We start from the raw sequence: 25568 nt of genomic DNA, 5'->3' as shown, positions 1-25568 counted from the left end.
TTTTTCTTTTTTTAAAGTCTCCTAAAGGAGTATGCCATTTGACACAGAGTTAAAATGATAAGAGCTCAAACAGCTTGAAGATTTGATTTCTGTAAATTTAAAACTCATTAGCATTAGAATCTGATTTACAGGGCTTCAGAATAAATAAATTAGGTGATGTTTTTCATTTGCTCACCTCACCCTGTACTAAGCACTTGTTCTGTGTAAAGTCTTTTTCCTTTTTATATGCATTACCCAATCTTAGTTATCATGCACAGTATACCATTGGGGCTGGAGACAACACAAGGATGGCTTTGAAGAGTTTCAAATATTCACCACATGCATCAGACTTTCTGCTTTGATCCAAGAAAAGACCATTTCTATTCTATCATAAGGTTAAAAGGTGGGTAGGATTTGAGAAGTTGGGCCCAGGAGCAGATATGGCATAGGCACTAACATGATGTGCCAGACAGTGTTTGCTGTCTTCATGGGAGAGAACAAGTCTCCTTCCTCACTCCAGGCCTTTGTGCTTGTTCTCTCCACTTCCTTCCCCCCTCCACCCTAAATCTTCCCTCTCCCACTTTATCTGGCTCATTTCAAGTTGTGTTAGTCCTCCAGGGCTGCCATACCAAAATACCACACACTAGGGAGCTTAAACCACAGAAATTTATTTTCTTACAGTTCTGGAGGCTGGAAGTCTAAGATCAAGGTGCCATCAAGGTTAGTTTCTGTCGAGGCCTCTCTTCCTGGGTTATAGACGACCACCTCCTTGCTGGCTTTCTTCTGTGCACACAAATACAGTTGCATTGAGGGTTAGGGCTTCAACACACGAATTTGGAAGGGACACAATTCAGTCCATAGCACTAGTCATCATTCAGGTCACAGCTAAGATCAGCTTTCCTCCCAGAGGTCTCCCCAACTTTAAACTCAGGGTCAAGTGGCAGTTTCAAATTAAGCGAGAGGTCCAGTACTATTTTGCGTGTCACAGTAGCAAGCCTGATGTTCTTTCTACCTTATGACAATTGGACTTAGTTAAGGAGCTATGATATGTGTCTTTGAGAGTGTCACGGTAAAGATGCTCCATGAGTCAGAATCGTGTGGATCAAGGTCCCTGACCAGGGTGTGAGGAACTGATGAGAGAACCCCTCTTTGAAAGTGGACCCACTTTTTGCATTTGTGAAAGTAAAAACTGAGGATTGGAAGACTTAAAATTAGGGAATGATAATCCACGAAAATGGGGTTTCAAATGTTGACAAAAATGTTAGCTTGGCGTCTGATGCTTATAGCCTGATTGGGTTGACGGAGAAAGACTTAGCATTCTTAAGGGTTAACTTGCCTCTGACTGGGAGCAGATTGAGGGCAGTGTCTTATCCACAGTTTATTCAAGATTCAAAAAGTCAGTCACATGTTGTTTTACCTCTTCCTTGGTTTCATAAACTTGAATGTGTAATTATGTAGCCATCACCATTAGTTTCATTTTCAGGAATCCTATCTGGCTTTTGCAAGCTTCCTGGGGAGGGTGGTAATCACTCAGGTTTATGGGCTTCTCCACAGGGCCTCTCTGAGAAGCCATTGCTGCCTCTTCCCCAGATCATGATTGAGATTGTATCAGTGTCCAACAAGCCTTGGTGACCTAATAGAGCTTTGTCTCGATCAATTAAATTACATAGATAGCTGAGAAGATCTCTGTCAGCGAAAACAGGTAGAGCAGTGGTTTTCTCCTCTAGGAGGCATTTGGCACTGTCTGGAGAATTTTTTAGTTGATACTCGTTTTGGGAAGGGGACAGGGAGAGTGACACTGATATCTAGTAGGTAGAGGTCAGGGATGCTGCTAAACATTCTACAGTGCACAGGACAGGTGCCACAACAAAGGATTATCTGGCCCCAGATGTCAATAGTTCCAAGTTTAGAAACCCTGATGTAGAGGTTAATAAAAAGGGGCTCTGTATTAAAATAGTTACATGAATAGTTTTCCTAACCAAAGTTAAGTTCACTCACCTGTAAAATAAAGATAAAAATATGCATTTCTTAGCTCTGTTATAAGGATTAACTGAGATAATATATTCAAATATTTATTTTTAGTTTAGCATAAACCAGGTGGTGGACAAACTCTAAAGTGCTTGGTGCAATGACATACACTCAGAAAGCAACAAGGAAATGTCAGAACTATTGTGATACATTTCTAAATAAGTAAACAAGCGTTGCAAATAGATAGCATTGACTAGATTATGGGGGGTATGTGTTGGGGTTGGTGGATGGGTAGGTGTGTTAGACTGGGAAATTATCTGTGATTGCCCCGTTGTTCTGAAAATGAAACTATCGGATGATAAGTGAAAAAAGGGAACTCGATTCACCAGCCAAATCTCAGTCACATCCATCTCTTGAGAGATCAGTGAGCCCTGGGGACAAGGAAGCAGCACTGTGAAAGCAGTAGAAGGCTCAGGGGACACAAAAAGACAGGGACAGGGATTGAGGAATCTGAGTGAAAGTGAGAGTCCCAGAAAGTACTGGGAAAAATTACACATGTGGGAGGATGGGAGGAGGCTGGGTTGGAATTCTCAAACCAGTTTTATCTATGGCTACAACCTTGACCTTGATGTCAGAAGGATCTGATCTTTCCAATTGAAAAAGAACTCATTTTCCTTCTATGAAAACACTTGGGACACAGTAGGTCTTCAATCAAGGCTCTACTATAGTTACACCAATCTCTCCAGGAGTTTTTCTTCACATCAGGAAACTGTCCCGCACCCCTTCCACATTTTGGATTACCTCTGTGACGTAGCATCCCACCTCCTGGGGCTGTGTGAAAGAGAAAATGATGGTTGCATTTCTCGAGGGATATTAGCTTGGTGTGGGACATTGGTCTATTGGTGTCTGGAGTTATATCCAACATGAATTGAAAGTTAGAGGGAATTTAATTGTTTTTAAAATAGCAAATATAAAAACATTTGAAATTCCTAAAAAAACCACTGGCTAATTGAGCATAGTAATGAGATTAATGAAAAGCTGGAAAGTTCTTGCTGTTAATTTCCTAATCAGTATAATCATAAAATGACTAGCTTTTTAGGAGACATATCCATTTACAAAAATTCTACGTTAAGAAAGAAATTTTCTTCTCAGAGGGTTGTTTTCTTTTTTTATGAACTGAAATGTATTTCTGACCCCCTTTTAACTGACGAGCTCTCCCAGAAGTGGGGGCCCTGAAGGCAAGCAGAACTCAATTCCAAATCCACAATGGTCACCCGGCGCCTGCATTTCCCCTAACTCCTTTCAAGTTGAACACACTTTTCAAGAAAGGGGAAAAAAATACAAATGCTGGAGAAGCCTTTTATAAACAAGCCATTTAAACTTCAGAGACAATTAGCCCCCTGCCCATTTTTAACCTCTGGGTTTCATAGCCTCAGCTTTCCTGATAATTTACTTTTGAAATTCTCAGGCCTGTTCTGCTGGCCCGGCCGAGCCCTGCCTTCACATGTGTCGGCTGCATGGAGATGTCGAGCTGCCATGGTCAGTCTGACGAAGTATACATAAGCTTTTGGCACCATGTCTCTGCAATATCGGGGACGGTCAAGGAGGCGCCTGTTATAAAAATACACAGTGAAACACAAGTGAAGGACTGCTCTTTCTCAAAGACAAGCGTAATGCATTCCTTCTGTTTAGGCTCATTTTCCAGCCTTTCACATTCTTTGTGAACAAGAGTTATAAAACAACCCTGATGCAGGCCAATTATTTTTACTTTGAAGACCATTAATCAAGATTGACTAAGAAAATGAAGACAGCTAAGCAAAATTTCATATGTGACTAGAGTGAGATTAAAATAAAACCAGATGGGATGGACAGAGACGCTAAGCATGTTTTTTTCTAATTTTTGGACTCATGTAATAAATGTCTTTTACAAATTACAGCACTCATTTTCTTACAGTAAATCAAATCAGGCCATAATGTACAAGTGGTCTCATTGCTGAAATGTCAAAAATAGAACCTGCCTTGTTCTTGCAGAGTAATTCCTCAAATGTAAACCAGCAGTGCGGGCTAACAGTCTATCAGCCATCTACCTGTGTGCAATCAGACGGTACCTGATGGATGTGATTCTCATGGCCTCAGAGCAAACCACACAGTGAATTCACAGGAACCTCACCGTGAAATGATGAGAGTTTTAAATCAGAGTCATCAAGTAGTCCAGGGCCGTATTTGTTCAGAAAAGGCAGGTTCAAGATCTTTTAAATGTCCAGACTCTCTGTCATGAAAATGACTAGGAAGGCCACAAACTACCTATTCAGAGACTTTAAAGTGATTTTCTCTCGATCTTCAGGATCTGCCACTGCTAGTAGATTGATTATTTTAGTCACATGAACACACGTTTTGAAATACACATTTTATGAACAGAATAGTAAAATGTGTGTGTTTAAAAATAAAATGGAATCCTTCTCCTGAAATTTTCGGTGCCTTTTTCCCCCTAATTTTGCAGGGATAACAAGGTTCTATTTCCCTTACTTCATACAGCAGCAGTATCTTCCCCCAGTGAGGAAATGACTGAAAATAACCAGCTGTTTCAGGATCTTTATCAAAACACACATAATCCTAAAGAATTCTTCGCCATTTAGCATTGTCAGGTTAAAAAGTCTGCCTAGAAAATAAGACTAAACTTTCTTTTCTCAGCACTCAGTGCACCATTTCCACAATATATTTAGAGAGGACACATGCATTTCTTAAAGCAGATTCAAAATAATCTGTTAAAAAAATGAAGTAAATTTCAACTATGGTAAATTTTCTCAACTCCTCAATGCTTCCTTTCTGAAATGAAGAAAGCGATTTTGAATTCTAAAAAGGACTTTTAAAAAAAAAAATTATTTTCCTGACAAAAACAAAATAGAAAATACACAAAATACAAGAACCAAAATACAAAAAATATCTACCCATGAGAATGCAGAGGGTGACCTACCATTCCCCCTTTACAAATTTCTAAACAAATCTGGAAACATTCGTCCAAAATTCCTCAGAAAACAATACAATTCCCTAGATATTTATGATGATGGGATCCTCAAAAGTCACATTAACACTGTGTTTTTCTAAGTGGGCTCACCATTTAATTGCTTCCTATTTAAAGCCTGCTGGTGAATACTTTTGTAAACAAAGTTTCTTATTGATAAATGGAGCTAACATCAAGGAATTAAATTGGCACAAATAAACTTCTAAAAATTATTTATTTTTAAAGTTCAAATTCTTGTGTGGATTTCTTTATCAGTGACTCTAGCAACCAGATTAACTCTCCATAATATGCTTATTTGTAAATCTAGGAATAAAGGACTCCACACATTGATATGTCCCTAACTCATGCAGAGTATTATTATGAAAATTTTCTGCCTTGATTTTTTTCTTTTTTTGTCAAAAAGAGCTACTTTTCTCAATGTCTAAATGTCTGTCAATTACAACTTCATTCTCCAAACCTAAACCTTAAAATCCCCCAATTTTAACATCTTGGAGTTCTTTTAATATCACTAACCCCCATGCTGACTTGCCTCACTAGTCCCCTCCAGTCACCAAGCGCTGTCTCCAAAGTCAGCCCACACAGGCAAGGCTTCCCAAAGTCTAATAAAGAGCAGCTGGCCATCTGGGGGAAATATGTCAAAGGGGTGGCGGTGTTATTAAGTCATCAGCTTTCTATGCAAAGAGGAGCAAGTGTGCCTAAAACCTAAGAAATGGAGCAGAATAGATGAACTTACCACACCAAGAGGATCCTTTCATTCTCCCCCACTTTACTCTAAGTATTTTAGCTATTCCTAGTTCCATCATTCATCCTGAAGTCAAAAATCTAGACATTATTCTAGATTCTGCTCTTTCCTTATCCACATCCAATCCATCATTAAATGCTACCAACTTTGCCTTCAAAACACATCCCAATTCTCAACATTTCTTACTACTCACTGTTGAACTCCTAGCCAAGTCCCCCCATCATAATCTCTTACCTGGAGTATAGCAATAAACTCCTCCATGATCTTCCTGCCTCTCCTCTTGCCCTTGTGATTAATTGTCAAGAGAGTAGGCAGAGTGATCTTTTCAAAGTAGAAATTAGGTCTCATCTCACATTCATCTTAAAAACTTTCCAATTGTTTCCTTTCCCAAATATGCACCCTAATTCATAGCAATGGCGACACCCTAACTTATTACAGTGACCTAAACAACCTTATCTTGTCGGTCTCTACCTACCTTTCTTCCACTTCCACTGTGGCTTACCACATTCAAGCCTAACTGGATCTTTCTGGTTCCTGGAACAAGCCAAGTTCATTTCTATCCTGGGGCCATTGCACTAGTTATGTCCTATATGCAGAACACTAAAGAAAATATATTTTGCCAATATTTTGTATGGCTGTCTGCTTCCTGTCATTTAAATCTCTGTTTAAATGTCACTTCCTCAGAAGGGCCACTTTAACACTCTGCCTAAATTTCCCCCAGTCATTATCTGTCACATCACCTTATTGTGATTATCTGCCCTTTTTCTTGTGGATGTGTTCATTTATTTGGTCACTGTCTATCAACACAAGGATATGAGCCCCATTATGGCTGAGGCCTTGTCTCTCTCATTTACTGCTGTATTTCAAACAGCATTAGATCTGTGACTGGTCTTTAACAGGAATAAGTTTGTTGAATAAATGAAGGAATGAAAAATGGAAAGGAAAAAGAGATATTAAGTCAGAGCACACACACAAAAAATAGAAGTGAACAGGTTGAAAATGAGGTATACACAGCTGAAGTTTCCTTCCGAGTTGAAACCCACAAATGTAGGGCCTCCTCAGCAGCCTCTCCTTTACATGGAGAGTTTGTTTTTAAAGAGGCAAAGTTACACTAAACATAGTAACTCCATGGGAATGACTTTTTAAATCCTCCCCTTCTTGACGGAAAATTTCTAGCTCTATCCGCATCACCTTTTCCCTCAGTTCTCTATGCTTTCCTGGCTTCACCACCTTGTTCTGATCTTCCCTATTTGCAGTCCTTTCAGTGCACTGGTGCCAAATCAATCTAACTAAAAACAGTTTGCATGACGTCACCTCTCAGTGCAAAACACTCTTCAAGTGGTTCTCATTATCTAAGGGTAAAGGTCAAACATTTTAGTTTAGCACATAAGACCATCGAACTCTACCCAGACATCCTTCCCAATCGAATATATCCCCTAGTCCAGCCATAGTCCTCAGCCCCTTGAACTCACCTTGATCCTGATATTGGTCACATAATTCCTGCTGATTAAATTTTTTTCTTTCTCTTCGACTCAACTTTTAACAAGTGATCATGATCCAAACAGAATCCCAAAGGATCTTTTTTACATCCTAATATGCTTATTATTATTTACTATATATTTACTATATCTTTGGCCATTATCATACATTACTTTCAAATGATCGTTATTTTCTCATTTACACAAGTCTTGGTTTTCTTGAAGGTTGAACATATGTTTTTCTTTACTTTCTCCCTGCACCTGAATTCAGCTTTGACAGTGAATATGTTATTGGAAATCTTAGAGACGAAGTTTCCTCATCTGGAAAAGGGGAATAATAATAATAGCCTTGTAGATTTTCTAGAAAAAATAAATGAGATAGTGCATTTAATAAGTTTAGCACAGTGTCTGGCATATATAAAGTGTTACTCTTTTAGCCCATCACAAAGAGGCAGGTTAACAAACATTAATTAGCCAAATGATTTTTAGAAACCACATAAAACACAGCTGATCATGACATAGATTTATTTATACTGCAAATGTACCTCTCCAAAACATACATCTAGTAAACACCAATAAGTTAATCTTTTTTAAGAGGATATGACATCTGATTTCTAATACCACCACTGTATTTAGTAACCCAATGCTTCTTAACCTACTTTAGAACTGAAACCCTACTGAAAATCTGATTAAAGCTCTTGATTCCCTCTCAAGAAAAATACATGTACGTACAAAATTTGGTATAAAATTTCAGAGAAATTCATGTCCCCTTACAGACCATGAATGAACTTCTGGGAATCTATTGGACCCTAAGCAAGTTGTGAAATCCAGTGTCAAGACTGATCACTCTTCCCATTCCTTGCTGTTGAAAATGCTGTGTTGAAAACCAAACACCAATCTATAACAGAATCATAAACTCAACTTTAAAAAAAAAAAAAAGACAAAATTAAATGAGCTAAAAGAAAACCAAAATAAGGACTTCCCTGGTGGCGCAGTGGTTAAGAATCCACCTGATAATGCAGGGGACACACTTTCGAGTCCTGGTCTGGGAAGATCCCACATGCCATGGAGCAACTAAGCCCGTGAGCCACAACTACTGAGCCTGAGCTCTAGAGCCCTTGAGCCACAGCTACTGAAGTCCGAGTGCCTAGAGCCGGGCACCGCAACGAAGAACAGCCCCCGCTCACCGCAACTAGAGAAAGCCTGAGCGCAGCAACAAAGACCCAACATAGCCAAAACTAAATAAATAAATTTATATATTAAAAAAAGAAAACCAAAATAATGAAGAAATAATAAATATGTTTTTAGTAGGTGTTGGGACTAGGCGAAATGAGTGAAGGGAATAAAGAGGTATGAATGTCCAGATATATAATAAATAAGTCACGAAGATGTAATTAATGTACAGCATGGTGGCTATAGTCAATAATACTGTACTGCATATTTGAAAGCTGTTAAGAGGGTAAACCTTAAAAGTTCTCATCACATACACAAAAAAATTATAACTGTGTGGTGACAGATGGTAACTAGACTTATTGTGCTGATCATTTTGGCAATGTATACGAATGTCAAACCATTATGTTTTACACCTGAAACTAATATAATTTTGTATGTCAATTATACTGCAATACAAAAATCAGGTTGAACTTTAAAAATAAATAAATAAATATGTTTCTCTCAAGACTTTTTGCAACAAGTGCAGTATGATGTCTTTATATTGCGTTTCAAAAAACATGGACCACTCACTTTAGGTTGCTTCCTTTTTACATATGAAATAGAAAGCTATGAAATCAAAGGAGAGTCCAAGTTTAACTTGAAATTTGAGATTCAGTTCTCATCAGCTTCCTTCCTTCCTTCCTTCCTTCCTCCCTTCCTTCCTTCCTTCTTTGAAGTAATTTAATGCTTTCTACTCTAACAGATCTTATAGTCTTGTGAAAAAGGTAACATTATTAAATGCTCATATGAATATATATATGCAGTCACAATATAATATGTGCCAAGAAAGACAATCACTGGAAGCTATAAGAGTATATAACTAGAGGAGATGACCTAATTTAGGGATCAGAGAAACTATCTTGGAGAAAGACATATTTTAATTGAGATTTGAAGGCTGAGTAGGATTTAATTAGGTGAAATGTGCAGGGTGGGCAACTGCATTATGTAATAGGAAAATCATCAAGTCAGGGAGGAACATTTTAGGAACTCAGAGAATACCAGTGTCTCTGGAAGGTGGGAGAATTATGGAAAACATTGTAAGCCATGTATTTCTATTAGGGATACTCAATTTCAAGTAACAGAAGATCCTACTAACAGGGGTTTAAAAAATGTGGGTTCAATAACAAAAATTTTAAAGGTAGGCAATTACCAGCATTGGTTTAGCCTTCCACTGATGTCACTGAAGACCCAGAGTTATTGTTTTTCCTCCATCCACAATTAGTGTGTTGTCTTTCATCCTCACACTTGCCATCTCATGGTCATAAGACAGCTGCTGAAGCCCCAGGTATCACAACCATATTCAAGGCAGGAGGAAGTGAAGAAAAGGTGGCAGCACCAGCTACATCTTTCTGAAAAAGCAAAAGCAAGTCTTCTCAGTCCCCAGCAGATTTCCAGTTATACCTCACTGGTTAGAAATCTGTCACATGCCTGCCTCTAACTGTAAGTGCAAGGAAGTCTGGAGAAGTGAGTATTTAGCTTTTCCAGCTTTCTGGAGGAGATGGGTCAGGGAGAACTGAAATGGGAACTGATGTAGGGGTGCAGACAATTATGCCTGCCACTCATGTAAAGGGTTTTATTCTTTATCTTAAAAAACAAAATGAGGGAAGCCAGTAAATGTTCTAATTTAAAAATGCATCATCATTTTAAAACATGTCTCTCAGCTGTCAGGGGGAAAATTGATTGGAGGGGACAAGAGATGATCTGAAGTGATGTTAGAAAGATATTGATTAAGGTGAGAGAGGGCTGAGCTCTGAACTGAGGTGGGGGCGGCAGAGAGAAGAGGGACTCAGGATGTAGTCAGGAGGTTTAGGATGGCCTGGATTATTCATAGGAGTTTTGTGTTGCTAATGCAATCATATGTGTGAATTCACTGTGAAACTATAAAGTTTTATACCAAATTGACTCATTTTAAAGTCAGAATTTTACTAACTTGTTAAGATACATGTTGTCCTTGAACTTAAAACTCCTCTCCATTAGTGAAACTCTTGGGAGATATAAAAGCTGGTTGATTTATTTGGCATGTTAAACTTACATTCTGATCCTCTTTCCTTACAGAAGTCAAAACTGCACTTCTATTTAGTGATGTAGAAAAGACAGAAAACATCCCTAGGCCACTGTATTTGCTCCCTCCAGCTTAATAAATTAATTGTGCTTTTGTGTTCATACCAGGGAAAATCCAAATGCAGTAGATGAAGGATATCCTTAAAGGCATGAGGAAAAACTTCAGTCTCCCTTAAGTAAGGCAAATCATTCAAGAGAAAAAAAAAATGTTGGGGGCAGAGAGGCAGGGAATTAAACCCACATCCTAATATAAATCTCATGGAAAAATATTAGAATTTCTCAGCTTGTCTATAACTGCTATTAGAATTCATTCCTGGGCTGAGATTTTTTATTTCAACTTTCACATTAACAGTCCAAATAAACCCCTGATTAAAGAAAAAGGATTACATTGAAAGGGCTGAAATAAGCTTAATTGTAGAGGTGTGATTAGTGCCACAGTGACAGACTCCCAGGTAATGATTTTTAAAATTTTATAGGAAATCTTTAACAAGATGATTGCCTGACTATAAAATGTCTCTGTATAAGAAAATAGTCTTTGAAAGCAGCATTGGGCCCTGTTGCACTAATATATCCATGAATGGCAACATTTCTTTTACAGTTTTGATGAATGCTAAAGTAAAAACTTTATTATAATGATTTTGGACCCAGAACTGTGAAAATAGTGGGCAGAATATGAACACTTTACCAGATCAATCAATTTTCATTTAAAATTCTACTTATTGTGTATGGTATCAAACTATGAAAATGTAACATTTCAAACCAGTGATTTCTGTCTTACCAAAATTGCAGTACTTTTTTGGGTTTTGAAGTAGCTAGAATCAGTGTTAGAAAAGGCATGGTATAACCAAAAAAAAAAAAAAGAAGAAGGAAAAGTTTTAAATACCTGTGTTCCAGTATCTTCTATCTATTCATTCGAACTGCAAAACATTTACACATGGACAAAAGAGTGCAAAGACACTGAAATAGAAAGACCCCAGATATTTCCAGGTATTCTCCTTAAGAAATGCTCAGGCTCAACACGACCCTGTGCCCATTTGTAATGAAAAGCATATAAGTTTGTGGGAATAGAGGAGAATTCATCTTATGTGGATGTGGATACAGGAAGGGGCTTCGGGAAAAGGTGACATATTAACTAGGCCTTAGAATCTTCTTACAGTGGGATTGAGGCAGTTCAAGGGGAAAAAGAACATTAGGAAACAGGGCTCTTTTAAGGGCTCAAGCTATGTGATGTTGCCAAAGTACAAAATGTGATAAGCGATGAGACAAAACAACACTGATCAACTTTGACTCCGGCTAACTTGAGTAGAGAAACAAAATGCTGGAAGGGTAAAGGATGGCTCATAGAGAGTCTATATCACTCATTAAGGAACCTGGACTTAATTCTGGAGACAATGGAGAACTTTGTGGAAGGTGCTATGGTCATATTTAGGTTTGAAATAATTCACTTGGATGACTCTGTGAAGGGTAGATTTAAAGGAGACTATTAGAAGTCTCTTGCTGGTGAGCTGGGAGAAAGGTTTGAGAACAGCCAAGAAATACTTGGGAAGTAAAATCTGCAAAAATAGAGACGAGCCAAGGATACAAGGTCGAGGACTCACTGAATCTGACCCAAGAATGGTGGAAGCAAAGCTGGTGTGATGGGAAAGGTGACAAGTGTTCAGGTGTGTTGAGTTTTAGGTTCCTATGGGATATCCAGGTAGAGACGCCAGCAGAAAACCAGATGCTTGAGTCAGAAACTCAGGGGAGGTTTCTGGGCTGAAGAGAGTGATTAAGGAATCATCAGCAAGCAGCATACAAGAGGAGGGCATTAGGCTGTTGGAATTTTGATTGTTAATAATAGCACTCGGGGAGAGCTTGTGGCATGAAAGGAGCAGCAGTTCCTGCCTATATTGTGGGATTCCTGATTCCTTGAAGATCAAATGAAAGAATATATAGAAAAAGAGTATAGAAGAGAAGTACGTTATGATTATTCTTGAATTTGGACTCAAATCCTTAAATTATATACATTAAAAATACTACAAAGTTGTAACCATATTAACATAAACACTCACCAAAATACTTTTGTGCTTGTGAGATAGATAGATATTAGGAAGAACAAAAACATATTGCTAAGAAAATTATATAATTCCATTGAAAATCTATCCTGATGAAATTATTGGGAAAAAAGTTGATGATGAAAATAATACCTTATATTTGAATAATGATTTCAATTTTTCAAAGGCGTCAGGTTTCACTTCTTCCTTGTGTTTTTGTATATGTGCCCTCAAGAACAAATCAAAATAATTAGAGAAACACTCTTTAAGGTTAAAATTTCCAGGGCATTCCTCAGGTGGAATTGGTCCTTAATAATTTTAGAACACTATTGGATTTAAAGAACTGGAGAGGGGAAAAAAAGCTCACAATATTTTGGAAACTAAGCCCAGTGATTTTTGAAACTAATTACTGGCCTTTAGGTTATATCAAAGGAGAAGGTAGAGGTTTAAGATCATTTTCTTTGCTTATGCACCTCAGTATTCAGTTTTAACTCCATCTTCTCTTTTCTACAGTAAGTGACCCAAATGTCATCTTTTCCACTTTCCCCAGAAATAATTTTAAAGTTGGTGTTCAGTACTGAAATCAGGATTTCAGTAGGATTGTGCATCATGTAAAGGGGAAAAATGAACCAGTTGAACTGCACTCATTTAGTGTGTAAAGGCTTCTTGTCCATTTTTATAACAGAACAGAGGAAGGTGCAGCACTCCCTTGGGCTTTGTTGAAGCCCATCAAAAGGATTTTATTAGTTTAGTATTTTTAAAAAGAGACATCTTGTTGGTTTTAGTGTAGTTAGGGTTAGAGTTAGAGACTAGCAGAGGGGCATGTTGTTTGGAATCAACTGTAAGAGCCTACGGCAAGCTAGTTACCCATTTCTTTGAAACTCAACTGTGAAGTTCACATAATGACACCTATATCCTTGTACTTTAAAGAGATAAATTAAATGATGTATATAATGGGCTTAAAAAAGCAGCTGGTCATTTTTTCTCAATAAATTAATAGACATTCCTATAGCTAATAATAATAAATAACTTTCACTATAAGACCTCCTTCATAATTCAGTGACATTTACTTTGACTGCCCAGCATGTAAATACCTTTATAACTTGTGAAGAGTCGTAAAATAGGTGAGAGATTGGGCCATACTTCCCACTATGGAAACTTATGTTAATACATTGTCTCCCTCTGACCAGCTAGATGTTCCCACTCAGGACTTAGAGAAAATTGGAAATCACAATGTATAGCCATGTACGGCCAAACAGGATTTTTAAAAATCTCTGGGTAGCTAGATACTGATTCAGATTGGCATTCTCTTTTAGTACTTTTAAAGTATTGTTTTACTGAGAATCTGAACATTGAGGTAAATATTTACTCAAAGCTATTTTTAATATTTTCTTACAAATTTGTTCATTTACTGATTAATTCCTTTTAATTTATTTTTGTATATTATATGTAGTAGGTTAATATTCATAATTTATAAATACATTTAATTTTTATTTATTATTTATTCTTCCTGTAAAGAAAGAATAAGTGACCTATGAGCTGGTGCTCATTTTGCTAAGCACTTCATAATATAGAGAAACAATACAGAAGGTGAGACGATAGAAAGAATATTAGATGATATTAATACATATGAGAAAGTCAAATGTACACTTGATGTGCCTAATGTCTGAAAATGTATTGAAAATTGTATCATTCCAGTTGTATTGAATATAGTGGGAAAATTCTGCCATATTTCATTTTTTTAGTACTATTTGTGCCTTTAAAAACTCATTGAATATTTTGTTTTCCTTCCTAACTTTATATTTCTGAATTCAGGAGATTAGGATTTACTACAATGCTTAGTTTTTATAACATTCACATAAAGGCCAATACTTTTCCCATTCTTATTTAAAAGTTTATTTTCTACTGTATTTCTTTATTCTCATTGCCAAAACGTTTTAAACGTATGTTCAGGAAACACTGGGAACCACTAAGAGATAACGTCTCCAACTCAGTTATAATGTAGATCCACTTTTGTCTGTTTTAGGGTCTTGGTTTCCAAATATCCCAAACATTGTACAAATGTTAGTCAGGAGTCCACTTCTAAGCACACATTAGTCACTCAGTAATTTAAGATTTATTGGTTCTTTTAGTTCATGTATTGGCCTGACCATAATAAATCAATGTTTGGACTCTAAGCAGGAGATAAGACACATTTCTATTTTGGAAATCACTGGGCAAAATTACTAAAGGTGGCAGATTTTTATTATATCATTCCACTCCCATAGAACCATGGAGAAAAAAAGTTTGCCATAAAAGCAGTAGTCCAATCCCTCTCTCCCATAGAACTTCCATCTAGAAATGAGATTGTAATGTGTAGTAGGCAAAATAATGCCCATGCTCCATCCCCCAAGACGTCTATGCCCTAATCCCTGGAAACTGTGAATATGTTATGTTACATGGCAAAGGGAGATTAAGATTACAGATGGAATTCAAGTTGCTAATAAGATAACCTTATAATAGAGAGATTATCTTGGATTACCTGGGTGGGCCCAATTAATCCAAGAATCCTTATAAACAAAAGAGGGAGGGGGAAGAAACAAAGAGATATAAGGTCAAAGAGATGCAGCATTGCTGGCTTTGAAGATGGAGGAATAAGGCCATGAACCCAAGAATGTGAGCAGCCTTTAGAAACTAGAAAAAGCATGCAAATGGCTTGTCCCCTGGAGCCTCCAAAGGGAATGGAGACATGCTGACACCTTGATTTTAGCACATCGAGACCCATGTTTAACTTCTTACCTGCCTAACTGTAAAATAATAAATATGTATTGTTTTAAGCCACTAGGTTTGTGGTAATTTGGTATGGCAGTAATAGAAAATTAATAAACTGCACTTATTATCATATAATTTTCTAAACTAAAGCTATTGAGTGAAATACCTGCAAGTTGAAAAATGAGGAATCTGCTCTAGCCTAGAAATTCAAGTTTCTTCCCATTAAAATGTGTGCTGTTACAACTAAAGTGGCCCCAAATCATAAGGTGTTTGATTTGACAGAGGGTGGTCAAGGATCCCCTCTTTCTTTCATTTCCCTCTCCAACAATTTCTCTTTTTCATTCTCCTTATCCATTTGACTTTATCAGACTTCTATACCTAGAAAATGTATTTATTTGGGGAAAAGTATATCATTTATGTCAATTACTTATTATCAACTTTAAATTTTCAGTAAACACACTTATTTATTGGTTACCTAGTCTTGGACCTATCTGTTAGGATAGGATGAATCTCTCATTAAGATTGAGGAGACCAGTACTTACAAGGCCAGGTGATGAAGTAACTAAATAGAAATCCTTATTATCACTAAAGGCCAAAGTTATCTCAGGAAGGGATTTTTCTTTCAGTAACACGTTCTTGACACAGCTATTCCCATCATCCCACAGTATTTGTTGGCCATATTACCAAAGAAAATACCTAAACCGAAATCATCAGAAGATACAGGAGATAGATAGTAGGCTTTATGAATAGTCTATCAAAATATAGTTTGGGGTGTGACTTGGGTGGCCTGGAAAGGCTGTAATGGAGTCATCGCATCTTCCTAGAAAGTCTTTAGCAAAAGTAATTTGTTTTCAGTTTGAATGATTATATACTAAAAATTATAAGTCTTAAATGGTCTCACCAAAAAAAAAGAAATGGCAATTTTGTGACAGGATACAGTGTTAGCTAATGCTATGGTGATAATCAGTTTGTAATACATAAGTGTATGAAATCAACATTGTACAGCTTAAATTTACACAATATTATAGGTCAATTATACCTCAATAAAGCTGGACAAATTTTAAATTAAAAAATTTATAATAAGAAGTTTCTTCTATATTGTTATTGTTTTGTTTTGTTTTGTTTTCTTACCAAGTCTACTAAGTAGAGCATTCAGCTGGTAAGAATTAATTTTGCCTAAATTAAATATGGAGGGGTAACTAGAGCCCATTCAACGAACATCTTGAACTATTTTTCAAGCATTTGGGATCTGGCAAAAAAATACTTCACTCAGTAATTTTCTGCTTAATTTTTAAACCCTTGTGTTTTTAAGGGGAATTTAATCCGCATGTTTCTGATCCATTTACCATTAACTGATCAGGCTGTTTTTTTGTTGTCATTTTGTGGTGGGGGGAGGTGTTTAGGGACACTTTCAGAGACTGACAAATTTCTTGAAAAAAGTAGGAAAGCTCTATTCTGCCAGAGAGGCAAGCAAGTGTCAAACCAAAAGAACTGAAAGAGGTTCTGGATTCATGTAAGCAATGCAGCCTGACTCAAAAAGAGAGAAACTATTTTCTCACAGTTTTACTGCTAAGGATTAAAGACGTTATGAATTCAGAATCACAGACATGAGTAGGTGCTTGCAGAACTTGGATTTACTCACCAGTCTGTGCCCTGGTCTCTGGTTCTGAGAAAAAAGGCAGCTCCTTACATCAGGGGCAGAAAGAAGAGCTAAAAAGAGATGTTTCTAGCAGCCAAGAAAACGATTATTTATGATTAGGTACACAGTGAAGAGAGAAAAAAAAAATGAGTGGGTGAAAGAGAAAAACAGGGAGGAGAAAAATAGAGGGATATTTCTGAAAATGTTAAATTGTGTATGATTTCCTTTTTGCTCCTAGATCAGGGGTCCCCAACCCCCGGACTGTGGACCGGTACTGGTTCGTGGCCTGTTAGGAACCGAGACGCACAGCAGAAGGTGAGTGGCGGGCGAGCAAGGGATGCTTCATGTGCCGTTCCCCATGGCTCCCCATGGCTCCCCATGGCTGGCGTTACCGCCTGAACCATTCCCCCCGACCGCTTGCATGGAAAAATTGTCTTCCATGAAACCATGTCCCTGGTGGGGACAGCTGTCCTAGAGGACTGTTGGCTTTAGACCTCATGGCTGCACAGACCCCCAAATACCTAATCACTCACTGAGAGTGCCCTCTGACCCTTGATAAATTTGGAATAGAGAAACTTAACCTATACTGTAACCACTTGTAATAAACTGATTTTTTAATGAAACAATCAACATTACTTGTTCTATTTCCATCCTTTCCTCAAAATACTGATTTACAGAAACTTTTAAAACACACCTTTTGTCATCCTTTTTAATTTGACTTTGATTCTTTCTAAACTTTTTGCATTACTTAGCCTATTTTGGAAGCAAGAAGTGCTAGTTTAAAAGAAAAGGTATTGCATTATTTTATATAAGTTTTGTTTTATGTACAAAGCTTTATACAGGTGTGGTGTGTGTGTGTGTGTGCGTGTGGCCACACACACATCAGATTTTTAGCATCAAAATCATTTACCTATTTTCAGAACTTTGTTCTTTCTATCATTCATTAGTATTGCAGCTGTACTGAGTTGAGTAGAAAAATACCATGCCTGAGTCATAACAAGTTGTATAACGAAATTCTATTATCCGTTCAACAAATATTTATTGAACACTTTCTATGTACACAATATTGTGATAAAGAATTAACACACTGGAGCACAAAGTAGGTTCCTGAACTGAGGTGTTTAACAGTTAGAATATAATTTTAGAAAATGAGGACTAAGATGATAGTAAGCTTCCAGTTCACAATATTTAACTGCAATAAAATACATATTTTGTGTGCGTATGTGTGTGTGCATGTGTGTGTGTAAGGAAACCGCCTTGGAAGCAGCACTGAATTGTATATATAGAAATTAAGATTTTTTAAAATTCTCAACCTCTACAGCTCTAGATCCCAGTATCTTAGTAAACATCTCTTAGTTTATATCAAACTATTTTAAATCATACCTTCCAGTGAGATGCCAACCATGGCAGTCAATCTATGAGCAGTCCTGCCATTTCATGAGAATGACAAGTCAACCGTGAAAATGACAGAGGGGAAAATCATGAAGAACTGTTTTACTGCCTAAAAGCGGTCTATCATTTTCAATGTTTTTAGGTTTTTGTCCCAATTAAAATTTTTGAAATGAAATACTTGATACACAGAAAAGATTCAGATTTCACAAATCATTAATGCGTAGAAGAATGACCTTATTTTTCTACATGTCAGAGTAGCACGCTTGAATTTAACACATGTCCAGTGGCCAGCAGATAAGACCATTCCTATAAAGGATCTGTGTTCACTCCCCCTTAAAAATGGGATGGCAGCTCCTTCTAGAAAAAAAAACGTTTGATTTAAAAGTTAACAAGGGACAGTGGTCAGAAGGGAAGTAAGTAGGCATGCTACTTCTTTATTTAAAGTTTGTGTGGATTTTCAAAATGGATCAACACTGCTAAGGTCTCCTAATGTGGTAAGAGAGACAGAGTAGTAGAACAAATATCTTTGTAAATAGAACAAAATTACATGTCCTATTTCCAAGAGTTCGAAGAGGTTAAATGAGTTTACAACTATTTCCTGCCACAAAGTCATATATTTTATTTACTCTTAAGCTTTCTCATATAATCCATTGGGATGTCGAAATTCTGGATGAGCTGAGGTATTTTGAAATTTTTAGGTGTTTTAATTTTAAAATTACAAATGTAATGCAAGTTTAAAAACATCAACAATACAGATGTGTTAACCTCCTAATCTCTTACATGACATAATCAATGTGAACAATTTGGTATCTGTTCTTCTATACTTTATCCAATGCATGAAAAATCATAGACACACCAATAGAAATACAGACAAAGGTCACACTTTTTTAAGGAAAAATAGGATTAAATTATAGCTGGTACTATTCAACTCCTTTTAAAAAAATTAACATCATATCTTGAATAGCTTTCTAGACCTTACGAATATCTATGTAATATTCCATGGTGTGGATATGTATTTCATTCAACCATTTTCCACTGATGGGTACAAAGGTCATTTCCAGTGGTTTGCTGCGACAAATTCTGCTTTGATAAATATCCTTATATTGTTATGTTTTTATTCCAGTAGACAATTTGTAGAAGTGGAAGTTCCTAAAATTGTAAAATATTTCCTTTTGAGTTTTTCTGATGAGGACCACTGTGATGCAGTGCTTCACCATCTTATATTTTTTCCCTTGACCGCTTTCTTCACACACTAATCAAACTAATTCTGTTATATATGCAAAGGGAGAACTGTTCTTTTATAAACAGAATTTCTGTTACTTTTCTACCTTCAGAAAATTTCTTAAAATTTTAGCAGGTGCTAAATAATTGTTAGTTAAATAAATTTGCAAGCATTCCTTCTTCCTCAGATGAAGGTGTCTAAGTGGATATGTCTTCAACATTCCAGTCCTTTCCCCTAAAACAGGGTTTGAAAAAGTTCTGGCAGGGGTGGAACTGTGGAGAGGAGGGGTTGGGAAGGACCAAGGAAGCTGATAGTGAGTCACTCATCAGAACACAAAGAACAAGAACAGCCCAGAGGAGAAATAGAGAGCGAATCAGACATCTGGACAAAAGCCATGCCCGTGGATTTGGCAACTACAGAAAAGGACTTAACCAGGAAAACCACCGTAGTTTGACGGACTGAGAGGTGTCTGAAACTCTTAGAACTGACTTCATGTAACTGCACTGCTAGCAAATCTTTTTTTTGCTTGTTTGTTTATTTTATTGAGATATAATTGACATGTAACATTATGTAAGTTTAAGGTGTACAATGTGTTGATTTGATACAGTTTGGAACACAATGTGATCACCATCATAGTGTCAGCTAACATCTCTATCATGTCACATAATTATTTCTTTTTCTGTGGTGAGAATATTTAAGATCTGGTCTCTTAGCAACTTTGAACTATATGATACAGAATTGTACCTTATTGCAGCTTTAGTGAGCAGGACTGAATCAGGAACAGGATCTTTGCCTGAGCTTGTAAGTTAATATTTGTCAGTCCCTTAAACAGGATGGTGAAGGAAAGGGAGGAGAAAGCAAAGACTGCTCTGGCCAAACTGCACATTCTCAGCCAGGCTCCAGGCAGATCCCTGAAGAGGAGGAATGGAGCTTTTAGGGGAAACTTTTGTTTTGTTGCAAAGGGATCACTATATTTGCTCCCACCATCGGGGTGAAACCAGGACAAATGGCAATCCTGTTTTCCTGTTTACAAACTATCTCGCTTCCTTAGATTGTATTTGAGTTTTATGGCTATCTATAGAAGTGGAAATTGAACCAAAGCCAAACAGGACTGGCTGTATTTCCCATGGGCCCCTGCACAGTTGAGCAGGCTCTGAGAGCAGGCAGAGGCCCATCATCCACAGCAAAGCACATGGTGACACAATTATAAAGCCTGTCAAAACACCTAGAGGCCTTGGGGCAGGAAGGAGCTATCATGTGACCTTTCACATGGGTTCACAATGTCCCTAGAGTGCTGCTCCAGTTCTTATTTTAATTATTTCTAATTCTCAGGGGTTCTTCACTATTAGCAGTGATGTTACAGCGAAGGAGTTACACATTTTTCTGTGTATCACATATATGACTCCTTTATCAACCCATTAATATATATTTACTGATGCCTGTCATATACCAAGCACCATGTTGGGTGTCATGGAGGATTCAAAAGGTAGCAAAATAATATTTATTTTTCAACACTTGTATCTTTCTTTTCTCTCGTCTCTCTCTACTTCTCTTCTTTTTTCTTTTTAGTTAATACAGGAAAATCTCAAAGAATTAAAAGCCTATACAATTGCTCATGTCTTTTCCTGATGAGCTGGAAACAGGCAATGATTCTTCGTTTCTTTCTATTATTTATTCTTTTAATTTAACTTTTCTTGTAATTTTGTAATCATGTATATTGCTATGTGATATTCTAGAGTGCTTGAATTTACTACTGAATCTATATTTATTCTTCAGCCATACAGTGAGCCCACTTTATGTGTATGTGCTGGCCAATGTGCACTCAAATTAAATTTTCAAGGAAGTAAATAGTCTGATTTAAAATTATATGTGTGTGTTTTGTGTAGAAATAAAAGGCAATCTAGAGCATTTTTAAGAAATCATTGAAAAATAGTTCCATAGGAGTACAAATGGTGATAAAGAGAGCTCTTGGGACTATTTTTAGGGAAAGTTTCCTACTTTGAAGAGAGAGATGAACTCATATGTATGCTCTCTCTCAACCTTGTCCTCTTTATCTACCAACTTATTTACATGTACAAAATTAAATCTCTCCTCTTCCTGTTAGTCTTACAGAGTAAAATGGTCCTGTCCCTTCCAATTGCTGCATTGAATCAATTCTCTTTTACCTGTTTTTATGATTTCCTCCATCAATTATCTTCTCTGTCCTGGGCCTTCAGCCTCATTTTTCTATTAGAGTAACATAATAGCTTAGAAACATAAATAAATAAATATCCTGCATCTTAAATAAAAATCCTCCCTTGACCACACACCATTCTTATATCAGCCCTTCTCTCCTCTTCCTTGTAATTCTTATTTCTTGGGATTGAGTTATTGCTACTTAGCCTTATGCATTTCTTCATGGACTCAAGTCTGGCTTTTACTGCCAACACCCCGCTGAAACACTCTTGAAGAACAATCCTAATTGTAATGTTCAGTGGACATTATGAGACAGATGTCTCTGTTTCATCTGACAAGGTTCATTACTCCCTTTGTCTTGAAACTTTCGACTATAGGTTTCCATTACACCACTCTGCCCCTCTGTCTTTAATCAGTTTATGCATCTCTGAGCACTCTTTCTTAGCCGTTTCCATGAATTTTGCTGTCATTCTTTACTTCTTAAACGTTAATATTCCTCAAGGTTCTGCCATCAAATCACATTTCTTCCACTTCCTGCAATTTCTTGAGCAAATCCACTTTCAGACTATTGATTGCTAGCAAAAGTGGTAGCACACTCTGGTAGTCCTGATGGTATTATGTCAGCAATACTCTAATATCTCTCTCCAGCTCTGAAGGGGTCCCAGAACCTGCTGGTCACCTCCACCTGGTTGTCCTATAGGAACTTCTAGTTTCATGCACTGCCCTAAATTCTTTGGAACAAGTCAGGATATCAACAAATAACTTAAAGAGATGTGCTCATTGTCTAATTCATTATTTCCCTCCCTCAAACTTTCTCCTTCTTCCTATAATTAATTCTTGACCGAGTCAGGAACACACCATTCACCCAATCACAGCAAATAGAAATTGGGACTTGAGGGCTCATCCTTGAATCTTTCTTTTCCCTAGTCTCTTATATCCGAATAATCACCAAGAGCTGTGCATTTCACCTCTTAAATAAACTTGAGTCAGTTTCTTCATCCCCATAGCTACTTATATACTTATTTAGCAAGTCCTAGATTATTGCAATGGTTTCCCAGCCTCTAGAGCTATGTGCTCAAACCCAGCCTCACACAGCGGACAGAAGAATGCATTCAAATTCAATTCTGACCATATCACTTCCCTAACAAAACTTGCCAATGGTTTCATATTGTTTGCTTTATTTCTTTGTTCTAATCTTACATGACCACCTGTCTCAAGCTTTGCTCTCCCACAATACTGAGTTTTTGGTAATTTCAATCATATGCTATACTGTCTATCCTGTCGGTGTCTTTGCTCAGGTTGACCCCTCCATTTAAAATGTCCCTATTCCCTTCACCTGGTTAACTCTTCCTAATCCCTTAAGACTCTTCTAGAGTATAACCTCTTTCAAGAAACTTTCCTTGAGCTCTACTCATATTTCTTGTTGGATTGGGTAACTTTCTCTCTACTTCCACAGTAGCTTTTATGTATCTTCAGTAGATTTGTCATTTTATGTTGTAATTATCTGCTTATGTCTCTCAATGAGTGAAAGCACTATATTTTGTGTATTTATTTTTTATCTCCACCACTTAATTCACTATTTGTCACACAACAGGCAAAAGACAACTAATTTTGTTAGGTTGGGGCTTAACTTGAGTCTTAAATTATGAGCTGTATTTAAATAATTGCAAGAAAGGAAGGATTCCAATGGAAATAAGACTTTGAATAAAGATTTAGACACAAAAAGGTCCCTGTACTTCCTGGAGTGTGAAGCTCCTGCATGCGTGTGTGTGTGTGTGTGTGTGTGTGTGTGTGTGTGTGTGTGTGTGTGATATCGGAGTCAGGGCTGGGAAGACACCTGTTAGTAGGCTGGCTGGCTGGATTGCAGAAAATATGAAAGTGCTGGAGTGTATACATTTTGGACGTTGTAAACAACACAGAGATTGTTTTTTGAATGATGGAACAATTGATGAGAATGGTGTGTTAAGAAGATACTTTCAGCAATAGTGTGTTAATTAGGGCTAGGAGCAGGATGAACAATTATAAAAATAGTTCAAGAATGAAGTGATAGGATTGGTTCAAGATGGCAGAGTAGCTCACTCAGTAGCTCATTCAGTGAGCTCACATGTGCTCACTCCCTCTTGCAAGAGCACCAGAATCACAACTAACTGCTGAACAATCATCAATAGGAAGACACTAGAACTCACCAAAAAAGATACCCCACACCCAAAGACAAAGGAGAAGCCACAATGAGATGGTAGGAGGGGCGCAATCACAATAAAAATCAAATCGCATAACTGCTGGGTGGGTGACTCAGAAACTGGAGAACTCTTATACCACAGAAGTCCACCCACTGGAGTGAAAGTTCTGAGCCCCACATCAGGCTTCCCAACCTGGGGGTCCATCAACGGGAGGAGGAATTCCTAGAGAATCACACTTTGAAGGCTAGCGGGACTTGGTTGCAGGACTTCAACAGGACTGGAGGAAACAGAGACTCCACTCTTGGAGGGCACACACAAAGTAGTGTGCCCATCGGGACCCAGGAGAAGGAACAGTGACCCCATAGGAGACTGAACCAGACCTACTTGCTAGTGTTGGAGGGTCTCCTGCAGAGGTGGGTGGTGGCTGTGGCTCACTGTGAGGACAAGGACACAGGCAGCAGAAGTTCTGGGAAGTACTCCTTGGCATGAGCCCTCCCAGAGTCTGCCATTAGCCCCACCAAAGAGCCAGGCAGGTTCCAGTGTTGGCTTGCCTCAGGCCAAACAACCAACAGGGAGGGAACCCAGCCCCACCCATCAGCAGACAAGAGGATTAAAGTTTTACTGAACTCTGCCACCAGAGCAACACCCTGCTCTACCCACCACCAGTCCTTCCCATCAGGGAACTTGCACAAGCCCCTTAGATAGCCTCACCCACCAGAGGGCAGACAGCAGAAGTGAGAAGAACTATAATCCTGCAGCCTGTGGAACAAAAACCACATTCACAGAAAGATAGACAAGATGAAAAGGCAGAGGGCTAGGTACCAGATGAAGGAACAAGACAAAACCCCAGAAAAACAACTAAATGAAGTGGAGATAGGCAACCTTCCAGAAAAAGAATTCAGAATAATGATAGTGAAGATGATCTAGGACCTCGGAAAAAGAATGAAGGCAAACATCAAGAATATGCAAGAAATGTTTAACAAAGACCTAGAAGAATTAAAGAACAAACATACCGAGATGAACAATACAATAACTGAAATGAAAACTACACTAGAAGGAATCAAGAGCAGAATAACTGAGACAGAAGAACGGATAAGTGACCTGGAAGACAGAATGGTGGAATTCACTGCTGTGAAACAGAATAAAGAAAAAAGAATGAAAAGAAATGAAGACAGCCTAAGAGACCTCTGGGACAAAATTAAATGCAACAACATTCGCATTATAGGGGTCCCAGAAGGAGAAGAGAGAAAGGACCAGAGAAAATATTTGAAGAGATTATAGTTGAAAACTTCCCAAAAATGAGAAAGGAAATAGCCACCAAAGTCCAGGAAGTGCAAGGAGTCCCAGGCAGGATAAACCCAAGGAGAAAGATGCCAAGACACATAGTAATCAAATTGAAAAAATTAAAGACAAAGAAAAATTATTGAAAGCAACAAGGGAGAAATGACAAATAACATACAAGGGAACTCCCATAAGGTTAACAGCTGATTTCTCAGCAGAAAATCTACAAGCCAGAAGGGAGTGGCATGATATACTTAAAGTGATGAAAAGGAAGAACCTACAACCAAGATTACTCTACCTGGCAAGGATCTCATTCAGATTCGATGGAGAAATCAAAAGTATAACAGACAAGCAAAAACTAAGAGAATTCAGCACCACCAAACCAGCACTACAACAAATGCTAAAGGAACTTCTTTAAGTGGGAAACAAAAGA

The 25568-nt window shown here is 37.6% G+C and overlaps 2 long non-coding RNA genes across 2 annotated transcripts in view; one reads left to right on the top strand and one right to left on the bottom strand.

Moving 5' to 3' along the window:
• LOC309614699 overlaps positions 1-25568 on the bottom strand; it is a 189919-nt gene continuing 164351 nt past the window's right edge. The window contains exon 3 of the long non-coding RNA XR_014236364.1: positions 1-9750. This is a non-coding gene — a long non-coding RNA (uncharacterized lncRNA). The remainder of the gene's footprint in view (positions 9751-25568) is intronic.
• Positions 9749-24862, top strand: LOC309614705. Its single transcript, XR_014236372.1, has 2 exons — positions 9749-23459; positions 23494-24862. It is a non-coding gene; the product is annotated as an uncharacterized lncRNA (long non-coding RNA).

This window comes from Balaenoptera borealis (assembly GCF_965194805.1).
Source record: "Balaenoptera borealis genome assembly, chromosome: 17".
In the NCBI taxonomy this organism is placed as follows: Eukaryota; Metazoa; Chordata; class Mammalia; order Artiodactyla; family Balaenopteridae; genus Balaenoptera; species Balaenoptera borealis.
This window is presented reverse-complemented; position numbering and strand designations above follow the sequence as displayed.